The sequence below is a fragment of the Phragmites australis genome, chromosome 23 (genome assembly GCF_958298935.1).
Source record: "Phragmites australis chromosome 23, lpPhrAust1.1, whole genome shotgun sequence".
In the NCBI taxonomy this organism is placed as follows: Eukaryota; Viridiplantae; Streptophyta; class Magnoliopsida; order Poales; family Poaceae; genus Phragmites; species Phragmites australis.
Window position 1 is genome coordinate 11,876,064 of NC_084943.1, and position 23,364 is coordinate 11,899,427.

A 23,364-nucleotide genomic window follows, 5' to 3' on the forward strand; every position below is an offset into this window, starting at 1 on the left:
CCCTAGGGCCGAGCAGCGGCCTGGGTACTGAGGCCCTCGCGGTTGAGCTGCTTTTGCTTTTGATTGTCGATCTGTGACTTGAGAAAAATAGAAAAATTCTTTGCTTGGTGCGCTCTGTTAGTGCGGTACTCATTATAGGCTGCTCTTGTTTTCGACCCTAGACCTCTCAAATACCCAGACTGGCGGACTAGACAGGCAAAGGCATAACCCAGAGGTCCTATGGTTCGGTGGTGCCCGGGTATGATAGACCAGACCGAGCACCGACAGCCCGCCCCTGGGGCCTAGGCTCCGGACTACTTTTTGCTCGAGCGATAGGATTACCCGAGAACCCCAGGGACTCGGTGATGCCCGGGAGACTGCCATGATAGACGTAAGTCAGCGGCAACTGCCCGCACGCATACCGATCGGGATTCTTTTATCAACGGGGAAAATGAGAGAGCAAACTTTTCTCGCACAATTGAGCATCTCACCAGACAGATTAAACATATGGAATCCAGAAAAAATAAAATTTGACATAAGAACTGCACATTGGTATACATATTGTATTGACAATTTTTACAAGACCGGGTGACTTACCTGGTTAGTGGTAGCCCCCGGTCAACTTGGGTGACGGGGGGGGGGGGGGAGCCCCCGGCCTGGTTGACCTGAGCACGCATACATGCCATCTACGGGAAGAACTTGCACAGGTGCTTGATGTTCCACGCGTTGGGGAGCGGCTGCCCATCCTCTGCAGCCAACCGGAAGGAGCCTTCTCGCGGGACACCGATCACGGTAAAGGGGCCTTCCCATATAGGGGACAGTTTATTCCTTCCTTCGCGCAATTGGACGCGTCGGAGAACTAGATCCCCCACCTCGAGAGACCGGGCCCGGATGTGACGCTGATGATAGTGCCGCAGGCTTTGCTGGTAGCGGGCTGCTCGGACGGCAGCACGCCACCGGTGCTCTTCCAAGTAGTCGACGTCGTCGCACCTCTACTGTTCCTGTTCGCCTTCAGAGTAGGCATGCACCCGAGGGGAGCCTAAAGTGGGCTCGGAGGGGAGGACCACCTCAGCACCGTACATGAGGAAGAAAGGAGTCTCCCCGGTAGCGCGACTTGGCATGGTCCGATTGGCCCATAGCATGACAGGCAGCTCGTCGATCCACCCTTTCCCGTGCTTTGCGAGCACGTTGTAGGTCCGGGTTTTGAGCCCCTTCAGTATCTCCGCATTGGCGCGCTCGACCTGCCCATTGCTCCGAGGATGAGCGACGGAGGCGAAGCAGAGCTTGATGCCGAGGTCCTCGCAGTAGTCCCCGAACAGGGCACTTGTGAACTGAGTGCCATTGTCGGTGATGATCCGGTTCGGGAGACCGAAGCGACTGGTGATACCGTGGATAAACTGGAGCGCCGTGTTTTTGGTCACCTTGACGACTGGAACCACCTCCAGCCACTTGGTGAACTTGTCGATGGCGACGTAGAGGTACTCATAGCCCCCGATTGCTTGGGGGAATGGACCCAGAATATCAAGCCCCCATACCGTGAAAGGCCATGACAGGGGGATAGTTTGAAGAGCCTGAGGTGGCTAGTGAATCTGCTTTGCGTGGAACTGGCAAGCCCTGTAGCGCCGAACCAGCTCGGAAGCATCCTGGAGGGCTGTAGGCCAGTAGAAACCTTGCCGGAAGACCTTCCCGACCAACGTGCGGAATGATGCATGGCCACCGCACTCGCCCTCGTGGACCTCAGTGAGAAGCTCGCCGCCTTCTGCCCGGGTGATGCATTTCAGGAGGACGCCGCCTGCGCCACGCCGGTAGAGATCCCCATCTACTATGGCATAGCGTTTGGACTGCCGAGCAACTCTTTCAGCAGAGGCATCATCCCTGGGGAGGAACTTTTCCTTAAAGTACCCTCGGATCTCGTCCATCCATGAGGCATCTTGAGAACTATCAGCAAGCGCAGTGCACTCGCTGGACGGCGGCACCCTGTCGGGGCTTCCCACTGAGGGCACCGCCGGGGTCCCCTGAATTGAGCTCGAGGTTTCCCCTTCATCATGTTCGGCAGGCAGGACGGAAGGCCGTGTGAGGCTTTCTTCAAAGACTCTGGCAGGGATGCGCGCACGGGAGAAGGCCAGGTGAGAAAGGTCATCGGCCAGAGCGTTATCGCGGCGAGAGATGTACTGCATCTCCAGACCGTCGAAGTGCCTCTCCAGCTTCCTGACTGTCGCCACATACGCTGCCATTTGATGATCCGTGCACTGGTATTCTTTCGATACCTGGTTGACCACCAGCTGGGAGTCTCCCTTAACCAGGAGGCGATGAATCCCGAGGCCCATCGCGGCTCGGAGGCCGGCGATGAGGCCCTCATATTCCGCCATGTTGTTGGTTGCACGGAACTGCAGCTACACGACGTACCGGAGTTCTTCACCCGTTGGGGAGGTGAGAACCACTCTGGCCCTTGCGCCTTTCAACGTGAGGGAACCGTCGAAGTGCATAATCCAGTACCCGGGCACATCGTGCTCGGGATATGTGGAGATTTCTTCTTGGACGTTCTCAGGGACGGGTGTCCATTCTGCCATGAAGTCAGAGAGCGCCTGGCTGCGGACAAAGTGTAGGTCGAACTCCGCCAGCTCCACTGCCCACTTGATGACACGCCCGGTGCCTTCTCAGTTCCGGAGGATGGGCCCCAGTGGGTACGTGGTAACTACCGAGACCTTGTGCACCTGGAAGTAGTGGCGCAGCTTCCGGGAAGCAGTGAGCACGGCGTAGAGCAGCTTCTGGGTTTGGGGGTATCTTGTCTTGGCATCCCGGAGGACTTCACTGATGAAGTACACCGGGCGCTATACACGGTGGGCCCGGACTGCGGCTTCACCCGAGGGCCTGTCATAGCCCCCGGGCTCGGCGACGTGGTCGGGGCTGACCGGATGCTCGGGTTCGACTCCCTGGTCAGGAGGAGCCAAGTGCTCGGGCTCAACCCCCTGCTCGGGGGGAGCCAAGTGCTCGGGCTCGACCCCCAGGTCGGGGGGAGCCGCGAGGACTGGGGAATGCTCGGGGGCGGCTGGGAGCTGGGACTCAACACCTAACCCCGTGCACTCATCGCGCTCCACCACCAGTACCATGCTCACAACCTGAGCAGTAGTGGCTCGCCCTCGGAGGGGGCCACCAGTATGGGTGGCGAGGTGAGGTACTTCTTCAGATCGTGAAAGGCCTCCGGCGTCCAGTCGAAATGACCGGTCTTCTTCAGAAGCTTGAAGAGGGGGAGTCCTCGCTCCCCAAGTTTGGAGATGAAGCGCCCGAGGGCCGCCATGCAGCCGGCGAGACGTTGAACCTCCTTCAGTCGATGCGGGGGTCACATCTGCTCGATAGCCCGGATCTTCTCTGGGTTGGTCTTGACACTGCGGCGGGAGGAGGGCGTGTACGCGCCTCCGTCGATGAAGGCGACGGTGTGCTCAGGCTCCTGGAAGCCGAGCTCTGGGTTATTAGGGGCGGCTCCATCATCGCCACCCCTGCGGGGCTCCTCGCGGTCCCTTTGGCACTGCTCGATGAGGCCCTTGACCGTGCGGCACTCCGTGAGGTCATGCCACCTTGTCTGGTGAATCGGCACCACTTCCCCAACTTGGGCCCCGCAGGAGCGGGGGCCCTTGCTGGAGCGGGAGCCCTTGCGGGAGCCGGAGCCCTAGGAGGGGCACGGGCCGGAGCCCTCGCGGGCACAGGCCGTCTGTCGGCGGCCGCCCAGCGTGCTTGCCGAAGGTCGGGTTCCTAGGCCGGTCCACGGGTGGGGCCCTGGGCTGGCTCGATAGGGACAACCTCGCGCCTCCTTCTCCTTTTCTTTTCCCGCCTGTCGGAGCAGGAAGGACCTGGTTGATCGGTGGTGGGGTGCTCAGGGTGCGAAACGTGCCACGCTCGAGCTTCTGCCGCCTTGCGCACTTGTCGGCCAGCGCGAAAAGCTCTGCGGTGGTTTCGACCTCGTGCGTGCCTAGCTTCTCGAGCATCCGCTGGTCGCGGACGCCCTGCCGGAATGCGACAATGATAGTGTGGGGGGTTATCCGCGGGATGGTGTTGCGGACCTGGCTGAAGCGCTGAATAAAGCGCCGCAGCGTCTCCCCCTCCTGCTGCTTGACAGCGTGGAGGTCGCACTCCAGGCCAGGGCGCGTAAATGTGCCCTGAAAATTAGCCACGAACTGGTGGCAAAGATCATCCCAGAAGCTGATAGACCCTGGGGGTAAGTTCATAAGCCAAGAGTGGGCAGAGCCCCTCAAGGCGACATGAAAGTAGTTAGCCATCACCTTTTCGTTGCCGCCAGCCGCTTGGACAGCGGTGGTGTATATCTGGAGGAACTCGACGGGGTCGATGGACCCGTCGTACTTCTCCGGCAGCTCGGAGCGGAACTTGGTGGGCCATTTGACCCGGTGGAGCTCACTGGTGAAGGCACGGCAATCGGTGCTGTACCCTGCGGCGCGGGCAGCACCCTTGGGCGGTGAACACCGACGAGCCTGGGAGCCCCGGCAATCATGGGCAGGCAAAGAGGAGGCTTGGTCCTCGGCTTCAGCCTCCTACCGGGTCTCCCGCTCGCGCTCGAGGGTGACGCGCGCGTCTTCGATGCTCCTCTGCTTGTTGAGGTGCAGGCGAAGGTCCTGGGCTCCGGTAGTGGCCAGGGGGGCAGCGCTCCGCTTGGAGGCCCCCCGGCCAGTGCGACCGCCACCTGATGATAGGCCGGTCTTAGCGGCACCGCGCTGTGAGGTAGCGCAGGAACATTCGGCCAGCACCTAGCGGTGGGCCGTGCCAACTAGGGCGGCTACTTCCTGGAGCCAGCAGCCTTCTGGGGTTTCCCCCGCCGCCTGGACTGGCGGGTGCCTGAGGAGAGCGTGCGCCGCAAGCAGCGCGCTCTCGGGACTGGCCTCGCCGAAGGCGAGCCTACACCGGAGCGGCTCCCGGCGCTGTCCAGAAGCGGACCTGGCGGAAGGAGTTTCGGCCACTTGCTGGGGGTTGGATGGTGCACCGGCGATGGCGGCGGCGGCCCTGCTAGGCCCAGCGCCCTGGTCCCCTTGAGAGGGGAACGCCGTGCGTGCAGATCGTGGCTGCTGCTGGGATGCAGCAGCGACGGGGGCCTCCCTAGTGAGGGGCTCCATTTCCTCACTGGAGCTGGAGCCGGAGCGCTGGAGACGATGATCGCTGGCCATTTTTTCTGCAGGGGAAAACAAGCAAACAAATTCAGGGATGCTTCCCCCCTACCTGGCACGTCAGCTGTCGAAGGGTTAACTCCTATCACAGGGATCCTGAGGGACCCCTTTTTAGAGATTCGGCCGGGGGGATGATCCTGAACATGTTTGCCGGAGAAATAAATGGGTATAAAAGCGATGGCCGGCGGGGTGGAATGATCTAGTGAGGAACGAAGTAAATGCACTTGGGTTTAGACAGGTTCGGGCCGCACGGAGGCGTAACACCCTACTCCTGTATGGATACTATAAATGCCCTGAGAATGTCCCTCAAGGATGTTGCTGGTTACAAGAATGTTTGTCTATCCTAGAGCCTGGGGCTCCTTGTTCTTTGGTCTGTGTGTATCTGTTTGCTTTGGGTGCTCTTGGGCTTCTCTTCTCTTGTCTTCTCTACTTACTTCCTCTGGGATTTTCCTACTTCCGAGAGATTATCTAACTTGTCGAGCTTGTTCAAAGATTGAGCCTGCGCTTGAGAGCTTGTTCAGGGATTTCAAAGTTTGTCTTTGTCCGTGCTGCCGGCTGCTCTAAATACCCGCCGGCAGTAGCGCGCCCCGAACGGGAGGGCACGAGTTCCAAGGCACCATAAATGGAAAGGGTGTCATCATAGCCTCTGTGCGAAGTGACCGGGGGTGGAAAATACGCCCCGCGCTCGGTCATCCGTCACCATAAATGCACTGGCAATAGACACCGTGGAGAGGGCCCACCGGGCAGCCGCAAAGCAGCCCAGCGTGCCCGCCCTGTCTTGTTCTCCTGCCACAGCAGTGCGGCAGACGGAACGCCTCGGCCCTCACGATGTTATCCCAAGGCGTGCCGGATGGTTCGGGATGGGACCTGTGCATTTAATGTCCCCACACCCTTCTGCCAGAATGTGGCAGGAACTGACACCGAGCGTGGTGGGAGCAGTTGGAGGTGACAGGCCACGCGCGCTCTTAAATTCGGCCTCGGGCCTTTGACTGGCTGACACCTCATCAGTGGGCTCCTGTGGGGGCCACTGTCAGGGGGCTTCCTGGGTCGTCGGGGAACCGAGTGCTCGGGGGTCACTGTTCACCTCCCCGAGGACTCTCTCCCGAGAACGCCCTTTCTTGGTCCTCGGGGAACCGAGTGCTCGGGGGCTACTGTTCACCTACCCGAGCACTCTCTCCCGGGCACGCTTGTACGGATCCTCGGGGGACCGAGTGCTCAGGGGTCGCTGCTCGCAGCGTCGAGCACTCTCTCCCAGAATTTCCTTTAGTGGGTCATCAGGATACTTGGGTGCCCAGGGGGCCACCGCTCGCGGCCTCGGGCACACTTCTCCCGGTACTTAGCTTTCCTGGTCGTCGGGGGACTCGAGTGCTCGGGGGTCACCGCATACCTCCGCGAGCACTTTCCTCTCGGCACTTAGACTTCGCAGATCATCAGGGAACTTGGGTACTCGGGGACCACTGGCTGTGGCCCCGAGCGCCCTCTCCTGGGACTTAGTCTATTTTGCCTTGCGGAGGAGACCCCGCGAAATGGCGCCACGTGGCGGATTGCTGGCCTGGCCTCGGGGTTCGGGGACCCCCGGTTCCTGATTCATCGATAATGCCTAAAACGGATTTCGCATGAGAGAGTTATGCCCGTTTTACTGCCGTGTTGTCCTGGAACTCGACTTCAACCACGGCCACAACTTCGACCACAACCACGACCAGAGCTCAGCCTTGAGTCCGAGTAGACTTGGCCTTCGAGGAGTGACTTCCGAGTAAGGTTGTGGTTTTTCTCCCATGTTCCTATGCAATAAAACATCATAAAAATTTAATGGTAATCCATCCAAGGAAACATGAACAGCAAGGAACGAGTTCACCTGGTGGTCTAATTGTCATGCGCGTGCTCTTGTAATTGGACCTTGTATGATTTGAGAATTATTGGTGGCATTGATCGTATCCGAAGGAGCCATGGGCTCATCATCCTCCCCCTCTTGAATTAGAGTCTTTCCTCGACTCAAGCTTGTCTTCTTCTCTCAAATATGACTTCAAATCTGAAATGTAAAATGTAGGATTAACCCCAAAATCTGTAGGTAGGTCCAATTTATATGCATTGTCATTGATTTTCTCAATTATCTTAAATAGTCCATCAACTCTAGACATCAACTTTGATTTTCTTATTTCTGGAAACCTATCCTTCTCAAATGCAACAAAACTAAATCACCCAGTTCAAATTTTATTTCCTTCCTACCTTTACTTCCAGCAATCTTGTATTTTTCAGTCATGCTTTCTATATTCTTTTTAGTTGCGTCATGCAACTTAATAATAAACTCATCACGTTTCTTAGCATCTAAATTAAGTCTTTCAAAAGTAGGCAAATATAGTAAATCAATAGGAGTACGGGATCAAATCCATACACTACTTGAACGGACTTACCTTGGTGGTGGAGTGTACCGACCTATTGTAAGAAAATTCAATATGTGATAAATACTCTTCCCACATCCTCAAATTCTTCTTTAGAACTGCCCGCAACATGGTCGATAATGTAAGGTTGACGACCTCTATTTGACCATCAGTTTAGGGATGACACGTAGTAGAAAATAGTACCTTTGTCCCCAATTTATTCCAAAGTGATCTCCAAAAGTGACTCAAAAACTGTGTCACGATCCGAGATTATGGTATTAGGCACTCCATGTAGTCGAACAATTTCCCTGAAAAATAAATCAACTATGTTTGTAACATCATCGCTCTTGTGACAAGTTATAAAATGTGTCATTTTAGAGAATAGATCCACAACTAAAAATATGCTATCCCTCCCCCTCATTGTCTTAGGCAATCCTAAAACAAAATCTATGGAAATATCCTCCCAAGGTACACTAGGAATAGGAAGAGGCATGTAAATGCCATGTGGATTTAAGCGAGACTTAGCTTTATTGCAAGTGGTGTAACATGACACGTAGCGCTTGATGTCACGTCTCATCTTTGGCCAAAAGAAATGAGAGGCCAACACATCTTCAGTCTTTTTTGCTCCAAAATGTACCATCAATCCTCCTGCATGCGCCTCCTGCAACAACAACAGACGAACAAAGCTAGCTGGAATGCATAGCTTGTTAGCACGATAGAGCAATCTGTCATTCAGCACATATTTATTCCATGCTTTCCCTTTTGTATAATGTTCAAGCAATTCTTTAAAGTCTAAATCAGCAGCATATAATTCCTTAATGGTCTCTAAACTAAAAATCTTATGATCAAGTTGAGATAACATGGTATAACGCCTAGAAAGTGCATCAGCAATCACATTGTCTTTTCCTTTCTTATGTTTTATAACATATGAAAATGATTCAATAAATTCTATGCATCTAGCATGTCATTTACTCAGTTTAGCTTGACTTCTAATAAGTTTCAGTGATTCATGATCAGAATGTATAACAAATTTTTTGGGCTATAGATAATATTGCCAAGTTTCAAGAACACAAACTAAGGCATACAATTCTTTATCATAAGTGGAATAATTTAGACTTGGTCCACTTAATTTCTCGCTAAAATAAGCAACAGGTTTACCTTCTTGAATTAGCACACCACCAATTCCAATTCCACTAGCATCACATTCTAGTTGAAAGGTCTTACCAAAATCAGGGAGTTGAAGCAATGGAGCTTGGATAAGTTTCTCTTTCAACAACTTGAATGCTTTTTCTTGTATATATCCACAGTCCAAAAGATCTTGGACTTGTCACTGAATTTCCTTAGTCGCTTCCGAATTGGTCCTATATGAAGCACAGTTTGGTAAAGTTGCTCCCAAAATGAAATCCGTTTGATGCTCAATCCCTCGAATATGTGGTAATCCCTGGGGTACCTCAGCTAGAAATACATCCACAAACTCCTGCAAAAGGTTAGCAATAGTAGGAGGCAAAGAAGTAGATATATCCTCAAGTGAAACTAAAGCATCTTTGCATATCAAAACATAGCCTGGTAGCTCATTATCACAAATTTCAGCAAGGTCAGATTTAGTGGCAAGCATAACACACCCTTTCAGTTTAATTCCATCGGGCTTAAAAGTTGTTGTTGCTTCCTCCTTTTTGGGTATAAAAACTTTCTCCACTACTTGCTGATTTTCAGATTCATTCTCAAGCTCTTTTCTCTTATTTTTAGCTATCTCTTGTTCACATTTCACAATTTCAGCAGGGGTTAAAGGTAGAAAAGTTATTTTTTTTCCTATATGCATAAGAGTGTACTTATTACTTCTACCATGATGTGTTGCATCAGTACCAAACTCCCATGGTCGTCCTAGCAAAAGAGAGCATGCTCCATTTGAGTACTTAACACTCGCTGCACAATGAGTGTTCTATAATTCTCCGTAGCAACTGCATTCAATTCTTCCTCATGGTCGATATCTGTCTCGAGTTCGTCCTCTTTACCTACAAGGTTAGCTGTAAGAGCATATTCATCCTCAACATCACTAGCACTTACATATCCACCATCCTCTGTTGCAATGTATGCTCACTGACTTGGGCAATCCTTCATGACGTGGCCCATTCCCTTTCATCGGTGGCATACAATCTCGGTCAATCGACTTGTCGAGGCAACCGAAGAAGAGCTCTTGGTTGGACCCTGCACACTTACGGATTTGCTTACCTCAGGAGCGTGTGACGGTGCTGAGGATACTGTTGAACGCGCCCTACTCGAGAAGGGGGTAGCAGACCGTGAAGCTGAATGTGGGGCTATTTTGTCTTGACCCGACGTTAATTTTGAAGAAGTCGAGCTTCCAAAATTGTTTGTTGGCCTTTGTTGTCATCCCTACAATTCTTTTTCTGCCAAACATGAAAGTTGGAACAATCTAGGAACACTATCGTATTCTTTGTAATCAACTATGTCCTTAATTTCACACCTTAACCCTCCATAAAAGCGTGCCATTGCGGCCTCTTCATTCTCAATAATATCACAACGCAATATACTAATTTGTAGCTCCTGATAATATTCTTCTACGGATCTATTACCTTGGTTGAAGCGCTAAAATTTCTTACGCAAATCACGTTTAAAAGAGGGTGGAACAAATCTGTTATGCATAGCAACCTTTAAAGCATTCCATGTCGTACGCGCTAATCCATCGATGCAAACTCTATTCCACCAAATGATTGCAAAATCTTTAAATTCACTAGTGGCTTGCCTAACTCTATGCACTTCAGGAACCAAATGAGCATTAAACTTCTGTTCGACCATCATCTCCCAATCTAAATACTTTTCAGCATCATAAGCACCCGCAAAAGATGGTATAGTAAACATAACCTTAGCAAATGGATCATCATTAACACGGGGGTTATGTTGCTGAAAATCATTACCTCTCAGACCTTGACGGTTGAAATTCAATCGATTCCGTTGTCGTGCAGCAAAGGCGTCACGTTCTTGCCTCAAATTTTCTTCATCCGCGATGGACTCCTCTTGTTCATGAGCTGCAACATGAGGATCCAGTCGACCATTGTTCGGTGGCAAATTAACCAATCGATCAAAGCGTGTATTGAGTATTACAATGCTTTCATTGAGTCATTTCAGTGCGGTATTGGTTCCCGCAAGCTTCTTGTCAATGTCAACACTAATAGTTTGCCGATGATCATCCAACAACATTGTGAGTTCTTCTCTCAAAACACACTCTTTCGCATCCGATGTTTCACCTGCCATGGTTAGTAGTAGACAGAAGATAAAAAAATATTATCCCTATTGACTACTAGGTGGTGGAGGTGGAGTCACACACTCTCAAGCGTCTTACCATGCTCTTGCAAGTGTTCTTACCATACACAGCAGTTGGCACAACCGGTGGCTGGTTCATGATACCTTATTGGGTGTGAGTGAGGTAGTTGCAAGGGGAGAAACCGTTCTGATCGAGAGAAGGTGTAGCTTGGACATGCAATATTTAGTAGTAAGGAATAGCAATAATTAAAATCAGATAAGTAAAGCTAAATAAAAGTCCATAGTACTCGTCATAGTTGCTGGCCCGAACACATTCCTAAACTAGCTCAAGCAAGCCAAAAACTATAACAGACACCAGCACAATGGAACAAAATTCGCAATACAAACTGATTCCTTTTTTTTTAATTCTCTCTCTCTCTCTCTTTTTGCACTCTTTGCTTCTTCTCTTTTTTTTTCTTTGCTTCTTGCTTTCTTTTTTTTTTGTGAATGTGACAAAAACTCAAAAATCTTCTACTGCCTTTTTCTAAGACCTATGAGGTATGCGTGTCAAAAACTTTCTCTCTCTCTATCTCTCTCTCTCTTTGAACTCTGGCAACCTCTGTTTCGGCTATGGTGGTCAGATCCGAGAAGGTAGACGACTCCGACTAAGTGGTCGGATCCAAGAATGTGGGTGGAATGATTGGTCGGACAATGAGTGGATGGTCGGAGTGACTAGTCGGACCCCAAGTGGTTGGTCGGAGTGACTGCTCGGACCCCGAGTGGGTGGTCGGAGTGACTGGTGGGTGGTCGGAGTGACTAGTCGGAACCCTAAGTGGGTAGTCGGAGTGAGTGGTCGAGACTCGAGGGGTGGTCAGAGTGACTGGTCGGGACCCCGAGTGAGTGGTTAGAGTGACTGGTTGGGACCCGAGAGGACACAAACTTGGCTATAGCAGACTAGGCAAGCCAAGTAACTCAACAACTAAAATAGCAAAGACTCAATGCTAGAAACTAGAACACGGTGACTCGACCAGCAACAAGACACCGACGATGGAAACTCAACAATGTGAAAACTGAAAACAAAATTGCGAATGGCACAAAGTGGTTTGGACAACGGAAAACTAAGATCTAAATCCTTTTTTTTGTGGGTAATTTTCTAGAATCTGGGTAAAGAAACTCGATGAAACAAAAGGGATAACTGAGATTACCTAACGGGCAATGAGGCTCTGATACCACTTGATGCGTGTTTGCCCGATCTTCCAAAGGTAATATGATAAGTTGATTAGTGGAGTTTCGACGTTGATGATCCAAAGGCTTCGATCATAATAGATCAAGAACCCTCGCAACCACTACACCACTACTCCGTGGTTATCAACGATGCCAAGACCTGGTTAACCTCACCAAGAAGGCTTTTTCTGCAAGCGAATCAAGAACACAAGCAAGAACAGGTAGATGCAATCTTAATATTGCTAATTATCAATGCAGCACTCGAGTTTGGGGTTCAAAAAATCGATAAATGGCGAAACTGTATTAAATAGAATAATCTAAGCTAAACCAAAGTATAAACTACGATGGCTACTGTGTATATATAGGGGGCATGAGGAGGTCAACATAGGGTTATGCAACCGTTGAGAGAGACGTGCACAACTTGGACTCCGACTTCGACACGATTACAAAACCCGGTAGGGTTCAAAACGGTTACGCAACACCTTATTCCTTTGACTCTGACTAAACTATAAAGAATATATAGTCGAGCTCATATCCATTGGAAAGGGCTTGTCATAAGCTTTCTAGAATTTCCAAGATTGCCTAAAACAAACTTCGTATGATAGAGTTATGCCCATTTTACTGATGTACTATCCTAGAACTCGACTTCTACCACGACCACGACTTCGACCACGACCACGACCACGACCACGACTAGAGCTCAGCCTTGAGTCTGAGTAGACTTGGCCTTCGAGGAGTGACGTCCAAGTAAGGTTGTGGTGCTTCTCCCACGTTCCTATGTAATAAAACATCATAAGAATTTAGTGGTAATCCATCCAAGGAAACACAAACAGTAAGGAACGAGTTCACATGGTGGTCTAATTGTCGTTCACGTGCTCTTGTAATTGGACCTTGTATGATTTGAGAACTATTGGTGGTATTGATCGTATCCGAAAGAGCCATGAGCTCATCATCTCATTCACACATGCTAAATGCGTGAATGATACAATTCCTGATAAGTTAGTTTCCCTCCACCACTACTAGCAAGGTAGGACTAAAAGATGCACCCCCACTTACACTTAGTTGGGTCTTTGACATTTATTTGGAATTACACAAATATAATGGGTTAAACCTATATATTCTAGCAATCTCCCACCAGATCTCAAAGTCCTATAGAGATTTGTCTTTTCTCAATACTGTTTAATATACCAGTGTTTCGATAGAGACCTATTAGGGTAAACATCCACCTAAAATATTAAGCTACTCTCATTCACAACTTGGACAATATACTATACCTTGAATTGTATGTTTTGTGCAAATAAGTTTCACTTAAATTCATAACTAGTACTTGGCTGCTAGTAGGCTAACCCTCAGGTAGAGCATATAAGTCAGACTCATTGGTCTCTTCATGAGTTTATTTGAGATCATCCAAGTCTCACAGATAGCATCAAACTATCAGGCTCATATAAGTGTGTTATTTCAAGAATGTCCTTCAGGATAGTATCTTCGCGAATTAAAGTCAACATAACACATTAAGGCAATGGCTAACCTGCCTTACAGATTTTGAAAGTATCACTATGTAATAAACCAACACAGGAGACATGTAATTAGTGACAGCTACTCAGTATGTGTCACTAATATCCTATTAGTGACTAGTCTTATTAGTGACGTGTCACTAATGTGACCCTTGGTTGGGACCCGTCTTAGACCCATCACTAATATCCCTGTCATTAGTGACGGGTCTGTACCGTGACATGTCACTAATGTCCTAGTCATTAGTGACGGGTCTATACCAAGACCCGTCCGTGATAACAAGAACCAGTGGATCAAACTAGAAATATCGCTACCCGACCATGCCTTATCTCCTCTCCTATCTCCTCGTTTCCCCTCACCCCCTCGCCTCCACACTTAGCTCCAACAAAATACCCAATCGAAACCGGCCCTAACCCTATCTTTGACTGCTCCTCCTCCTCCACCCAGAACCCATGAGTAGTCCTTCCTCGATGTCGTTCGCCACTCACGCGCTGCGGTTCTCCTCCTCCTCGACGTGTGCCCTCCTCCAACTCGGGCTGATGGAGGGAAGGGTAGCATTGACAGAGCTTGGGCTGGGCGGGAGGATCCGCGCTTGTGGTGGATCCACGCTGTGGTGCCTCCAGCTTCGCCTGAGTGAATGGCGAGGTTGCTGGCACTGTGGAGGTCTCTGGGCTCGGCGGATCTGACAGAGGAGGAGAGGGGGATCCATGGTGTGCGGCAATGACAAATCGACGGGTGAGCTGCTACTCTGCATGGTGGCGCTGGTGCTGTGGACACACTATGCCCTCGCGGCCCTTGTCTTCGCTTCCGCTAACGCTATGACGTGTGCGGTTTGATTCTGGAGTTGGGTCAGAGGCGATGACTTCGGCTACCTATCTTCTCTTGCAATGCTCTATGCCTTGGTCCCGCAACTCTGCAGCTCCTCCCTCTCCACTGCCCCGCTGCCTCCCGGTGGCCAGATCTGCAGTTGGTGACCAGCTAGGGCTCCTCCTTCCCCGACCTTCCGGTGGCTGCACCCCTTCCACGCGATGGGTTGTTTTATCTAGTTCAATTATTGCACCAGCTTAGCCAACATGCTGGCCCGTTTGAATATAGAGTTTCCATAGAATTTCTACAATTTGCTGTTAAATTCCTTGGGAATTCCAGTGAAATTACAACTTTACGTGGATAGTTTATTTAGTATGTTGGAAGCGGATGTGAAATATGCATCTTGTTCATCCATTTTGTTTCGAATTGATGAGCCCCATTTTGTTAAATCGACTTCATGATGCCAAAAACCATGCATTAACTCACTTAAACATGATATCATGGATGCTCGTAGAGTTATAGCACAACAGTAATGCTTTAACTATGACCATTTATAGCACAGTAATGCTTAAACCTGATCTTGTGCACTTGCAATGAGTAGTTAAACAATATGTGAAAATTGCCTCTTTTTTTAAACACAAAACAGTGACAGGTCTAAACCCGACCCATCAGTAATATGTCATTAGTGATGGGTCTAGACCCATCACTGATGAGTCCACATTAGTGACACGTTCGGAGTGATGAGTGTGCCACCCATCACTAATGAGGGTTATCGCACATCACTAGTAAATATGTCTGAGATAGTGTATTGCATCTTCACTCGAGTGGGTTGTGTGTAACTCTCTTTCAGCTAAACAATAGCTTGTTCTTCTTAGGTCCTAATTCACATGATCTTTGACCACATAGGTTGGGCTACCACTATGCTATAACTCACATGGGTCTCATACCCATCTCATTCGTTGCATTATCTATCACATTCCGTAATAGCCCATTTATAAATTGATCTGCTAGATTCTTATCCATTTGGATATAATCCCATGCTATCACTTCGGAGTTTCTCAGTTTTCTGATAATTTTAATCGTCTCTTTACATGTCTTGAAGATTTCAGGTTGTCCTTAGAAATGTTCACTTTGACAGTAACTGTTTGATTATCACAGTTAAAAAGGATAGTCGGTATCAGTTTTTCAATCACTGGCAAATCCATCAAGAGCTCACACAACCATTCTACCTCAACGGTGGCTATGTCTATAAGGCTGTGATTCTACTTCCATGGTTGACCTCATCAATATGGTCTATTTGCAAGACCTTCGTGAGGCAGTAGCACCACCAAGAGTGAATACATATCTACTTGTAGCCTTAATCTCACCATCATCGGATATCCAGTTTTAATCACCATAACCCTCCATACTGATGGGTACCCAGTATAGTGAAGTTCATAATTCATAGTACCTAGTAAGTAGCACATTACTCGTCCAAGCCCACGCTAATGATCATCACCCAGGTTAGAAAAAAACCGGCTCAATTTTCTCATAGCAAATGATATATCAGACCTTAGCACTAGCTAGGTACATGAGTGATCCGATTATCTAGGAGTATCTCAATTGATCCATAGCAATACTTTTATTCTTTTGAAGTATTAATTTATAATCATAAAGTGTTGGAGCCATCTTGTTGTCCATGTAGCCAAAGTGGCTCAAGATCTTTTCCATGTAATGGGATTGCAAAACTGTAATCCCATTCTCACGTCTGATCAACTTGATGCTTAAGATCACATGACTTAACCTCATTAATTACAACAAGATTAGTCCCAAAGATCAGTATGGTATCAACATACAAGCACAGAATAACTCTGTCACCCCCACCATGGTGACAATACACACATTTATCAGCTTCATTAACTGCAAAGCCTACGGATGTTAAAGTTCTATCAAACTTCTCATACCATTGCTTCAGAGCATCTTTGAAATGATACAAAGATTACAACAGCTTAAATACCTTGTCCTCCTGGCCATCTACAACAAACCTATCAGGCTGATCCATTTAAATTTCGCATCCAACTCTCCATTAAGGAAAGCTATCTAACATCCATCTGATGAACAAGAGGACCATGTGAGGCACCCAAGGTATATAATACTCTCATCGTGGTTAGTCTAGCGACGGGTGAATAAGTATGAAATAAATATTCGCCTTCTTTTTGGGTATAACTCTTGGCCACAATCAAGCCTTATACTTTTCGATAGTACCATCCGGCCTAAGCTTTTTTTTGAACACCCACTTGCAACCCACAAGTTTACAACCATAATATCAATATGTGATTTCTCAAGTACCGTTGGCAAGAATGGAATCCATCTCGCTACAAACTGACTCATTCCAGTAGTCTTTATTTGGAGATACATATGCTTCTGAAATAGACTTGGGAGTGTCCTCCACAAGGTACACTGTGAAATCATCACCAAAAGATTTTATTATCTTGTCTCATACTGCTCCTTAGACCCTCAATTTATCCTCCTCAGGAAGTAGCTGATGTGTTTGTTCAGAATATTCAAATGGTGTGATAAATTCAGGAATTATCTTAGAGGTTCGACTAGAAGTGTTATGTATATCATTTATGGGAAATATATTCTCAAAGAAAGTAGCATCTGTAGACTCCATAATTGTATCGACAAGTATGTCAGGTACCTTAGATCTAACTACTAAAAACCTATAGTTAATGCTATGGTGAGCATATTCCAGAAAGATACAATCTACTGCTTTAGGTCCCAGCTTGCGCTTTTTCGTTATTGGTACATTGACTTTTGCCAAGCATCCCCAATTATGCAAATAAGACAGTGATGGTTTTCTTCCTTCCCATTCTTCATATGGGGTTTTCTTCTTATTCTTAGTAGGAACTATATTAGGAATATAACACCAAGTCAACAAGGCCTCCCCCACCATGCCTTAGATAATCATGTAGTGTCCAACATGGCATTAACAAAGTCAGTCAAGGTGCGGTTATTCCATTCGTCTATCTGGGCTGAGTCAAGGGTGATCCTAGCTTCGTACATGGAGATCAAGCAAAGCATGGAAGGAAGGATGAAGATGGCGTGTTGACGAAGTCAAGTGAAGGGGATGCCGATGCAAGCGATAGGGCGGCCCATAGGGATCAGGAGCAGGAGAAACTTGCCGGTGGTCAAGATCGTAAGATAGAGTACACGTGTCAACATTGGATCGCTTACTTAAGGTGTAAGCATGGGGTGGGAGTCACACCTTGAGAAACATGCAAGGCTGTTTCGTGGTTTGGCCTCAAAATGTGGAAGGATGGAGTGCACGTGGCATCATTGTGAAGCTTGCATTGAGGCGAAGCTAAGTCATGAAAAAGTCACAGTCGTTCGATGGACAAAGCAAAAAATAAACCAAAATGCCCTGGTGATTGGTAGGAGGCTACTAGAAACGAGGGGTATTTTGGGAACAAGAAAGCTTAATGGCTAAGCTACCTCTTTAGGTCTATAAATAGAGGGGTAGGGCTGTAGGGATAGGTTGAGTCAGCCATTAGAGCCTTTGTGAGTTGTAGGAGTGTTTTGAGAGCCTTCCACATGTGTTGTGTGGAGAGGGAGAGAGGAGTGCTTAGCCTATGTTTAGGTGAGAGTTCCTCTTGATTTTTTGACACGAAACATTTCAAGGAAGCTAATCTTTACTAAAGATGAAATTAGGCAATTTTATGAACCATGTAGACTATAAAGTGGTACATTATTGATCACCATATTCTTAATTGCTTTGGTTTAGTCAATGCTTGTGTTAAATCGAGTTTGATGAATATCTTGCTCTAGGCTTCTTAGTTCAAGATAGTAGATTGGGGAACATTGCACTATATTTTCTGTCTTTATCAAATGTTTAGCTCATGATAGAACCTTAGGGGACCATGTTTTCCTTGTTTCGCAAAGACACTACTTGACTTTATCTAAGTGAAAACTTGATAATTTGTGCAATTTAAATAATCTTAAGCAAACAAGCTTCTTGTGCTCAAATGAGATCCAATACGGTTATCTTGAAGCCTCGAGGTGTTTGCCGTACATAGTCGCGCGACACTTCTCTTGGATAAGAGGCAACTTGAGGATAAAAATAATAATATTGAAAAATGTGCCAGTATGATCAACTATGTTTTTAATCACTTGATCTAACTAAGTCTTGGTTTCATATGTGAGTGTTTGCAAAGCCTCCTGTCCTGAATGCTTGTTTGCCTAGTTTGAGGTTGAAGTTGGCTTGTTTTTAATGCTTGTATTGCCTTGGCACGAGTGGATGCTTATGTGGTGATCTCATTTAACATTATTCAGCTATGTGAACCTAAATGAGCCAACAATTCTTCAGTTTAGCTTATATAGCTTCATATTCTTGTGTAAATGTATCTTTTGAGCATTTGTGCAATTGGGAGCTCCTCATTTCACTCATTATAGCCCTTTGAAGTTTCTAGCTCTCGCAAATACTTTGTGGTATACTTGTGAAAGCTCATTAGGATTGTATTTTCATGCATTACATGGTGCTTTTGTCCAAATGTTTACATTGCCCAATGGGGAGAAAATTTGCTATATACAGAGAATCTTGTATAAATGAAAAAGGAAGAAAATATGCTATAATGAACCTATGCATTCATCAAGAGAGATCATTTGAGTTTTCATTGCGATTTTTGGGCTTTTGTGATCCTTCTTATGCCACGTGACTTCTTTTGATTTTTCTTGGGTTTTTTGTCACTTGGATAAGCTTCTCTTGTTGGAAGTTTTCAAACTAAAATCTTTGTGCTTTAAGGGTTGTCAATGCACTCATCAAAGGGGAGATTGAGAAACCAAGTTGAAATGTACCTTAGTTTATATGTGATTGACAAGGTTGTGATTTTGATTTGTTGATTTGAGGATTGCTTAAGCATGTTTATGTACTATAATTATAATCATGACTAACCAAAGTTGTAGAGAAAATGGAGTTGGTGCTTCTATCTCTGAGTCCAAAAAAATTGTACACGACGGATGATCTGGTACTGGAAATTTTGTACATGTCGGATGATCAGGCGCATGGGAAGACTACACGTTAGAGTATTTCAACTCAGAAGCAAAAAATCGAACTACACTCCGGATGGTCCGATGATGGGCACAATGAACGGTGGAGCATTTCGTGCAAAGAGGTTGCAAATTGGATTTGGTGGACTTACATGCACCAGATGGTCCGGCCATGCGCAAATATACACACTGGAGTATTTCATCCCAAAGGCAAAGATTGAAATATACACCGGATGGTCCGGCGATGGATTGAAGTGAACACCAGAGCTTTTCCTGGAGAGAGGCCGCCGAATGGCTCTGGGGTGAATGCTACTCACCGGATGGTCTGGCGATCTTGTGGAGAGATCATCAGACTGTTTCTTACAGAGAGGACTGAAAGTTGGCCAGTCTGATGGTTTGCACATGCTGGATGGCCTGGCGCTTAGGAGGGGTACACGCCGGAACATTTGATGTTCACGTTCTCTCTGAGATGTGCTTTGAACTGAGAATTTTATTTTTTAGCTAACTGGAGATGGAATTGGGATATGTGTTTACTTGTCTCATGATGTGCAGATGATGGATGCAACTTGGCGGACGACTGTGGGATGATCAGGGCCAAGCATGATGTCTGGTGCTGGATGATCGATGAGGTCAGGTGGAGTCAAGTGTGATCCTAGCTGCGCACATGGAGATCAAGCAAAGCATTGAAGAAAGGATGAAGATGACATGTTGACGAAGTCAAGCAAAAGGGATGCCGGTGCAAGTGATAAGGCAGGCCAGAGGGATCCAGAGTGAGAGAGACTTGTCGACGGTCAAGATTGTAAGACAGAGTACACGCATCAACATCAGATTGCTTTCTTAAGGTGTAAGCAAGTGGTAGGGAGTCACGCCTTGAGAAGTGTGCAAGGCGGTTTCGTAGTTTGGCCTCAAGGATGGAGTGCACGTGGCATCATCGTGAAGCTTGCATCAAGATGAAGCTAAGTCATGAAGATGCCATGACCGTTTGATGGATGGAGCAAAAAATAGACCAAAATGCCCTGGTGGTAGGTAGAAGGCTATTGGAAGTGAGGGGTATTCTGGGAATAAGGAAACTTACAAGCTAAGCTACCTCCCTAGGCCTATAAATAAAGGGGTATGGCTATAGGGATAGGTTGAGCCAACCATTAGAGCCTTTGAGAGTTGTTGGAGAGTTTTGTGAGCCTTCCACTTGTGTTGTATGGAGAGTGAGAGATGAGTGCTTAGCCTATGTTAGGTGAGAGCTTTTGTGGGAAAAACACTTCGTAATCTGCAAATAGAGGCCGTTCCTCTTAGCTTAATGAGGAAAGTTCATATGCTTCAGTTCATCTCCTTCTAGTCTCCTCTTTTTAGCTCCAGTGTTTTGGTGCAAGTTTTTGGTGTTTTCTTATTGATTTTCGTTCTTCTTCAGAGCTGCTCCTTTTGGGTTTTGTAAGAGGTGTTCTTCCTGTTGCTAGAGGGTTAATCTTCTCATATAAGTTGGTCTTGAACCATCCCAACCCTCTGGATCCATCAACTTGAAGTAACTCTCTTCGCGTGCTTAGTTCTCTTGTGTTTAAAAGCTTTTCTTCTAGTTGATTGCTTTCTTGCGCTATAAATCTTGATATGGCCTTAAATGGAACCTAGAGTTGGTTTTGAAAGTCTTGCAATATGTTCTAGTCTCTCTTGCTTCTGAATGTGGTTTTGAGGTGCATTAGGTTCAAGAATAGGAGAAGGCCATCAATTTCGTAAGAAATTTGTTTAGGCGCCTATTCACCCCCCTCTAGTCACCATTCTCGGTCCTACATCGACTACCGATCGATTATCGACCATCTTGTAGTTATGATACTGCTCCATGACATATACAATTCATTGCTTCCATCTAATGCACCAAATTTTGTATTCAGTACATTCCACAACTCCTTTTGTGTCGTTTATGTGCATGCACACATCACAGAGACGATCGGCAACAGCGCTAAGAATGTATCCTACAAAGAGCATGTTGGCTTACTCGAACTTCTTCTCCTCCTCAAAGGACAGAGTTCCTTTAGACCTGTCAAACGCAACCTAGTAGCAGTTCATAGCTATAAGCCATAGAGTGGATTTGTCCTGCCACCTCTTAAAGTGCACACCAATAAACTTTTCTGGCCTTAGTACATCATCAAAACTAGCCATCATTAGATCAAAGTGCCCATAATAAGGTTTTTGGATTGTTAGAAAAATGTGCACATTCAAATCTAATTTAATTCCTAAATATAACTTGAAAATGAACATATCAACTATCATCATTGTACTACAAGTGTCTATCCTAGACATATATCTCTCTAATATATTCTAGGACCATAGTTGCAAGAAAACAGGTAAGTTAAACATGACAAATCATAGTGAATGTATCCGTCAGCAGTGTGAGATGCAGATTCCCTCGTGATGGCGATGCAGCAAATGATGACAAAGGGAACATAGAGGAAGCAGACCATGATGATGTAAAAGGTGACTTGATGACGATGAGGAAGTAGATCGCAATAATAGTTGATGGCGATGATGAAGTAGATCATAAGCAGTCGCGCCAAGTGCTTCCCAAAACCCTTATTCGCCCTCTCACGGTGCAAGATCCCAAGAGCGACGGGTTCTGGAGACCTGCTCAATTGTTCGTCGGTGCATGTCGGCACATCAGAATGGAGCAGACTATGTATGATGATGCAACTAAGAGAAATAGGTAAAACCCTAGTTGTGTGTATGATTTGTGTCAATAGCTTGCAGATATATAAAGAGAATTGCGCGGTTGAGACATGCCATGATCGGACTCGATTACGTGCTATATATACATTGATTGGGAAATAGCAATAGATAAAATGTTTGCCCAATACCAAATGTGTGAAAAGAGGAAGATTAGGAATACAACTTGTGTTTTAACTAGTTATGCATCCATTTGGTGAAAGAATTTGTGTGCATCTAAAAAGGTTCCACGAACTTGGAAAGAGATGAAAATTCTTATGATAGAAAGATTTATTACTCAATCTCATACATCTATTTGTAAAGAAAAAGTGCATCTTTCAGAGGAGGAAACCCTTGTTGCCCCTCCATCTGTGACTAATATTTTGCAGGAAAAAGCGAACAAGCAAGAAAAGGAAAATGAGAAGAAAAACAAGGAGAATGAGGAGATATCTGTCGCACTATGCATATTACAACAAGGTACAAATGCTACCGCACCTATATCAGCTGAGAAAGAAAACAAAAGTAATGAAAAATGTGCTATATCACCGAAGAAGAAGAGCTCTGATACCGCTTGATGCACGTTTGTCCAATCTTTCGAAAGGTAATATGATAAATTGATTGGTGGAGTTTTGACGTTGATGATCCGAAGGCTCCCAATAGAACAAATCGAGAACCCTCGCAACTACAACATCACTATTCCGTAGTTATTAGCCCGAAGGCTTTTCCTGCGAGCGAATCGAGAACACAAATAAGAACAGGTAGATGCAATCTGAATATTGTTAATTACCAATGAAGTGCTCGAGTTGGGATTCTACAAAATCGAACAAGCGGTAAAACTATATAAAATAGAATAATCTAAGCAAAACCCGGCCTAAACTATGACGGCTACTGTGTATATATAGGGGGACGTGAGGAGATCGATCTAGGGTTATGCAAACATAGAAAGAGGCATGCACAACTTGGACTCCGACCCCGACACGATTACAAGACCCAACTAGGTCTAAAACGGTGGCACAACACCTTATTTCTAAACTATAAGGAATATTTGGTCGAGCTCATGTCCATTGGAAAGGGCTCGTCGTAAGCTTTCCAGAATGTCCAAGATTTCCTAAAATGGACTTCATATGAGAGAGTTATGCTCATATTACTAATGTGTTGTCCTGGGACTCGACCACGACCATGACCTCGACCACGACCACGACCAGAGCTTAACCTCAAGTCCGAGTAGACTTAGCCTTCGAGGGGTGATATCCAGGTAAGATTGTGTTTCTTCTTCTATGTTCCTAAGAAATAAAACAATACAAAACTTAATAGTATTTTTT